The sequence below is a fragment of the Octopus sinensis genome, linkage group LG22 (genome assembly GCF_006345805.1).
Source record: "Octopus sinensis linkage group LG22, ASM634580v1, whole genome shotgun sequence".
NCBI classification, from domain to species: Eukaryota; Metazoa; Mollusca; class Cephalopoda; order Octopoda; family Octopodidae; genus Octopus; species Octopus sinensis.
The window spans coordinates 27,321,248-27,328,747 of NC_043018.1; the positions used below are offsets into that span (position 1 = coordinate 27,321,248).

The window sequence follows — 7,500 nt, forward strand, 5'->3', positions numbered from 1 at the left end:
CAGTTCCACTGCGTGGCACCTTGGACAAATCTCTTCTACTATTATCTCGGGCCGATCAAAGACTTGTGAGTGGATTTGGTAGACGGAAACTGAAAGAAGCCCATCGTGTTTTCCAAAAGTGATGGGACAAACACAGACATGAAGACACACACACACACACACACACACACACACACACACACACACACACACATATTTTGTATTCACTATGTTGAACCGTTAATCTTTACACATTTTTTCTCCCAGCGTTTTTATCCCCTCCCAGCTTAATCATTTCAGCTGAAGAGCGTCGGCTCGAAACGTAAAAAGTGTTAAACTAATAAACTTGCTTGTTGTTCCTGTACATGTTTTCGTCTTTTGTAAATTTGTAAATTTAAAATATATATATATATCGTTCAAATTTACACTGCATTGGTGGATTTAATTTCTTTATTTGGGAGTTAAGTGTGAAAATATCCTAGTGTCTTAACAGTTCTTCAAGCCGATCATATGGAGAAAGGTGTTCGCCTCCATATTGTGGTAAAAAGTTTGCCTCGCAACCACATCGTTCCGGGTTCAGTTCCACTGCGTGCACCTTCGACAAATCTCTTCTACTATAGTCTCGGGCCGAAAAAGACTTGTGAGTGGATTTGGTAGATGGAAACTGAAAGAAGCCCGTCGTGTTTTCCAAAATGGAGACGAATACCTTTCTCCATGTGATTGACTTGAAAAATTGTTAAGACACTAGGATATTTTCGGAGTCAATTAAATAAGTATCAGTTACGCACTGGGGTCGATATAATCGACTTAATCCGTTTGTCCTCTCTGTGTTTAGCCCCTTGTGGGTAGTAAAGAGATAGGTATTTCGTCTGCCACTACGTTCTGAGTTCAAATTCCGCCGAGGTCGACTTTGCCTTTCATCCTTTCGTAGTAGATAAATTAGGTACCAGTTACGCACTGGGGTCGGTACAATCGACTTCATCCGTTTGTCTGTCCTTGTTTGTCCACTCTGTGCTTAGCTCCTTGTGGGTAGTAAAGAAATAGGTATTTCGTCTGCCTCGGCGCAATTTGAACTCAGAACGTAACGGCAGACGAAATACGGCTACGCATTTCGCCCGGCGTGCTAATGTTTCTGCCAGATCACCAGGTCACATCTGTCTCTGAAGATAACTTATCTCTTTTTTTTCTTCGTTTTTTTTTCTCTCTCTCACCATTCACAGAGAACATTATATAAAAAAAAACGAAAGAAAATAACGAAGATAAAAAAGGAATGGACGCTGCTCCTATACCCTGAATATGTTCAAAAAATAAAAATTATCTCCTGTCTCAATGAAGAATACCTTTTAAAATTAACAACAGACTACATCACTCGACAAATCAAGAGATGGATACATGGTCTGGTGAGTTCGATATTCTAATTAGAAAATAATTATAATTAGAATATCTTAATTAACGAATATTCACTCTGAGTGTATTTTCGTCGCTTGTCATATATATAATGCGAGCTGGCAGAAACGTTAGCACGCCGGGCAAAATACTTAGCGGTAATTCGTCTGCCGTTACGTTCTGAGTTCAAATTCCGCCGAGTTCGACTTTGCCTGTCATCCTTTCGGAGTCGATAAATTACGTACGAGTTACGTATTGGGGTCAATATAATCGACTTAATTCGTTTGTCTGTCCTTGTTTGTCCTCTCTGTGTTTAGCCTCTTGTGGGTACATTCTGAGTTCAAATTCTACCGAGGTCAACTTTGCCTTTCATCCTTTCGAGGTCGATTAAAAAAGTACTAGTTACGTACTGGGGTTGATATAATCGACTTAATTGGTTTGTCTGTCCTTGTTTGTCCTCACTGTGTTTAGCCCCTTGTGGGTAGTAAAGAAATAGAAATAGGTAATACGCCCGTCGCTACGTTCTGAGCTCAAATTCCGCCGAAGTCGACTTCGCCTTTCATCCTTTCAAGGTCGATAAACTAAGTACCAGTTGCGTACTGTGGTTGATCTAATCGACTGGCTCCCTCCACCAAAATGTCAGGCCTTGTGCCTAGAGTAGAAAAGTATATATAAAGAGAGGTGTGTGTGTCTTAATTTTCTACTTGTTTCGGTCGTTGGACTACAGCCATGCTGGGGCACCGCATTGAAGAACTTTTAGTCGGATTAATGGAGTCTAGTACTTATTTTTTTAAAACCCTAGTACTTATTCTATCGGCTCTATACTTATTTTATCGGTGACATAGATACACAAACACCGGTTGTCAAGCGTCGGGGACAAACACACACACACCCACAAGCACACATATCTATACGACGGACTGCTTTCAGTTCCCGTCAACCAAATTCACTCTCAAGGCTTTGGCCAGCTCGAGGCTATAATAGAAGACACTTGGCCTAGGTGCCATGCCGTTGGGAAGCAAGCTTCTTACCACACAGCCGCACCTACATATATATATGTATTATATAGATACATAGATAAGTTGGTAGGTAGGTATGTTGACAGACAGACAGACAGATAGTTAGATAGATAGACAGATAAATAGATAGATAGATAGATAGATAGATAGATAGATAGATAGATAGATAGATAGATAGAGAGAGAGAGAGACAAATAGACAGAGAGAGATAAATTTGTTATGTAAATACGCACCTATATACATACATATACAGACAATCACACACACACACACACCTCTGCGTATATATATATATATATATATATATATATTATATATATATATATATATATATATAATATATATATATATATGTATGTATATATATACTTAGAAAAATCTCGCTTGGCACTGATTCGTCATATTGCTCGTTTATTATTATTTTTTTCTTCTTCTCGGCGACAGTACCGTGAGTGGCATGTCACCATCTTTCTATAATAATTATATTCTAACAAGCCTCGTATGTAAGAAAATAAAAATTCACTCTCATGGCTACTCCCACCCACCCACACACGGATTGGTCACGGCATTTTCTTCCTTTCTGTTTGTATTTACCCATTATGAATAGAAATCGCTCTGTTGATTGTGATCATCATAAATGTTCAAGGACAAGTAACACAGTGGGAATAAATAAAACGGGTTGGAATGAATCACTCTGAAAGCATTGAAAAATGCGGACAAAATAAGACATTCTACGGATCTTTTCGGTTTGAACGGCAGTTTTTAACATAATTTTTAGGTAACTAAAAAATTTAAGCTTCGTATACTGGTAGAATGTGTTTATAAAACAACTTTTTCTCTTGGCTTTATTGAGAAAATTCTATAGTTTGTAAGATATTTGTTGTTGTTTTTTTCTTCAAAGTCTGCAATTTCAACCAATCAATGACGTCCATTGAGGTAAAAAAAAGACATTCTGTGCCGTATGAATATGTCCCTAGTTTAAGAAACAGATTAGGTTTATTTACATTAGTGAAGAAAAAAAGATACCCTTCCCCCACCCCTAACCCTAACCCTAAAAGAGATTGAAATGCAATAGATCGATACTAGGGTCATAATTATGGGTGACAATTTCATATGACACCGCTAGAAAAAAACTGCCGTTCAAACCGAAATGATCCCATTCTACTGTGTTGACTTTATTGTATTGTATAGATAGAATGTCACTAGTTCCAAGAATTTATGTTTGGTAAAAACAGAAGATATGACTTTTATCTTTATATTTTTAATATCAGACCGCTTTCTAATTTTTGTATGATGTCATTGCTCTTATTTTGGAATACTCTTTTACTCTTTTACTTGTTTCAGTCATTTGACTGCGGCCATGCTGGAGCACCGCCTTTTAGTCGAGCAAATCGACCTCAGGACTTATTCTTTGTAAGCCTAGTACTTATTCTATCGGTCTCTTTTGCAGAACCGCTAAGTGACGGGGACATAAACACACCAGCATCGGTTGTCAAGTGATGTTGGGGTGCGGGGGGGACAAACACAAACGCACATACATGTATACATATACATATATACGACGGGCTTCTTTCAATTTCCGCCCACCAAATCCACTCACAAGGCTTTGGTCGGCCCAAGGCTATAGTAGAAGACACTTGCTCAAGGTGCCACGCAGTTGGACTGAACCCGGAACCATGTGGTTCGTAAGCAAGCTACATACCACACAGCCACTCCTGCGCCTATATAGTAAAATATAGTAAAATTCCTAAATCCGATATAGCCGTTTGTAAATTTTTCATCTTTAGAATGAAATGATATTTGCGTGGGATTGTTCCTGTTTCCTTAGAGTCAGTGGAGAGACAATGCTATTCACACACACATAGCCTTCTCCTCCAACAGAATTTTTAATTGAGCACTACTATAGCAGTAAGCTGTTTACTTTTGTTTATTTATACCATCTCAATAATATCCTTACCTACCCACCCACATACCTACCTACATTCCTACCTACCTACCTACCCACCCACCTACCCACCCACCTACCTACCTACTTACCTACCTACCTACCTACCTATCTACCCACCTAGCTACCTAGCTACCAACCTACCTACCTACCTACCTACCTACCTACCTACCTACCTACCTACCTACCTACCTACCTATCTACATACCTATCTACTATCTACTTACCTACCTACCTAGCTACCTACCTATCTACCTACCTTCCTACCTACCTACCTACCTATTTACCTACCTACCTACCTACCCACCTACCCACCCACCCACCTACCTACCTACCTACCTACCTATCTACCTACCTACCTACCTACCGACCTACCTATCTATCTACCTACCTTATACGTATTGACTCTCGAGCCATTATTGCGGAAGCTGGCAACTTTGAGGGGCATCCCGCGAGAACTGGGATGCGGGACGAGCGTGTCTGCATACGCGGACGACGTCACCGTCATAGTGTCTAGCCACGAGCACATCGAGCAGGTCGGCGAGACACTGAAAAACTACGAAGCGGTGACAGGAGAGAAAATCAACCGGGAAAAGTCAGTGGGCTTGCGACTAGGCACCTGGAGAAGAAAGCCCATGCCGTCCACCAGCGCCTCCGTCGTGGGACGCTGGACCGAAGGCCCGGTTGAGTTGCTCGGGGTCTGGTTTGGTCCGGACCTCCAAGTGGAGAAGAACTGGAACGAGATAACGAGTAGGGTGGTCACTCTCACCCGGCAATGGGCCGAGAAGAAACTGTCCCTAAAAGGTCGGGCGGAGGTGGCGAACACGTACATCTCGTCCGTCATCTACTACCGCCTGACCGTCGTACCTTGTCCCGACCCTACCATCACCAAACTACAACGCATTCTCTTTCGCTTCTTGTGGAAAGGAGGGCTGGGCGTGCCGTGGTTGATGATGCTCAGACACGCGCTGAGACTGCGACATCTCTGGCTCTATGTAGACGACGGTGAACAGGTGTGGTCGCCGTTTGTGAGGCACGCTTTCCCGCAGCTCGTCTCCATGACCGAACTGCAGTCGTGGATCAAAAAGAGGCCGAGGAAGGGCGATTGGCACCGCGAGTGTCGCGTTGCTCTCAAGCAACTCTGCCGTCCTGGGTCGACCTTGAGTGACTTCAACACAACCAAAGCATTCTATAGGAGATTAGTGGAGGGGAGGTACGATGACGAGCTCGGGGCGAACCTGGACGTCGACAAGGAGTACCTGACCAGGACGACTTTTGGGCCAGGGCCCATAGACAACTTCCAGAGATCTCTGGCCTGGCAGTGTTACCGAGAAGCGCTACCCGTTCGGGATAAGCTCTACAGACACGGCTCGAGAAACACGGGGCCGACCTGCACTAGATGCGGTCAGAGCGACGAAACCGTTCTGCACGCACTCGTGTCCAACAATTTCCGACCTGTGGGCTTGTGTCGAACAACTGCTGTCACGTGTGGGACGAGTCGGTTTATCAGCTGAGTCTATCGTCAATATTGTCACGCATCCTTCCTTCAAACGGGTAGGAAGAGCTATTTTCATCATCCTTGTGGCTATGGCGAAAGAATGTATCTGGTGGACGCGCCTGCCTGAAAGGTTGGAGACAAACACTTTCCTCTCTGGTCAATCTCTCATCAACTTCTTCAAGTACCACTGAAAAGAAAAGTGAGAGAGTAGAGAGGCAAGTTTTGTCTAGCGAACGTTTTAAAAAAGATGGGTGAATGTAGCAAGGATGGCACGTATGAATGACGAAGCCACTTGAGCATAATCTTATGAACCCAGAAATTGAAAACAGAGGGTATCCACTTGCAAACAATGTGGTAACATATAACAATATTGACCAAGGTTACCGTGGTCTTTTTCGTAGGCTTTTCTTCCCACGGATAAACCTTACTTGCTTTCCCCTTTACACCATATATCATAACACTGTGATACACGATCCCTATTGATCGTTCTTTTTTTTTCCTCTTCCCTTTTTTCTTCTTTTTTCATTCTCTTTCTTTTGTTCCTTTTCCTTTTCTTTTTTTTCTTTTTTCTTTATTCTTTTATTTTTATTTATTTATTTATTTATTTATTTACTTTTTTTTCTTTGTTCTTTTCTTCCCTCTTGATCGAAAACCTACGCCACCCCTTTTTTTTCCCTTTTGTTTTTTGTTTTTTTCATCCCCCAAAAGAAAAGCTCTACCTTGTAACTTGTCCCATCTGTGTGCAGCCCCGTGTGGCCAATAAAGAAACTTATCTACCTACCTACCTACCTACCTACATTCCTTGATTTTCTACAATGCTCTTAAATCTATTTGGTAGACTTGCAAGGCTCCTCTTCCAAAATTCACTTGTCCATGACGAAAAATACTCCTCCAATTCTGTTTTGATCACGTCTACAGAATTCATATTTTTCGCGTCCAAATGATTTTGAAGACTGCGGAATAAATGATAATCAGATGGGGTAATGTCCGGCGAATATGGTGGGTGGGGCATTATTTCCCATTCAAACTGCTCCAGCCTTTGGAATGTGGCTGAACATTATCCTGATGGAAGAACACCATTCGTCTTGAAAACAAAGACGGTTATTTTTCTTCTAGCACTCACTTAAGTCGCTCAAGCTGCTTGCAGTAGATCTCCTTTGTTATCGTTTGGTTTGGGTTTAAATGTTGAAAGTGGACTAAACCTTTCATATCCCAGCATACAGATAACAACACCGTACGTGGGTGAAGACCTTCTTTAGCCTGGGGCGCCGGTGTATCTCCTTTCCACTCCTTCCCTACTTACTGTCTTCAGTGTTTGGCATTTTTATAGAGAACCCATTTCTCGTCAACAGTCACTATTCGGTCAAAAAGAAAAAAAAAGAAAAAGAAAAAGAAAAAGAAAAGTTCCATTCGTGAGACGTGACAGCAAAGAAGAGCATACATTCACTCTCTGCGCGCGATTAGACTGGGAAAGTTTGTAAGGAACGCAATGACCCAGTTTGCTGACTTTTCCGATGGCACGCTGGTGTCGATGAATGGTTGAATGACCAAATCCAAGCTTCTCTGATAGCTCCTCAACAGTTACAATGGGATTTTGTTCTATCAAGGTTTGCAGGATGTCCTTGTCGAGCTCTACAGATCTTCCAAGGACGAGGCTCGTCTTCTAGACTGTA

At 42.1% G+C, this 7,500-nt stretch overlaps 1 protein-coding gene across 1 annotated transcript in view; it reads right to left on the reverse strand.

Annotated features, from left to right (window-relative positions):
* The window catches only part of LOC118767485 (mucin-2-like), an 89,450-nt gene that overhangs the window by 41,055 nt on the left and 40,895 nt on the right, over positions 1–7,500 (reverse strand). The gene's annotated exons all lie outside the window — the stretch shown is intronic.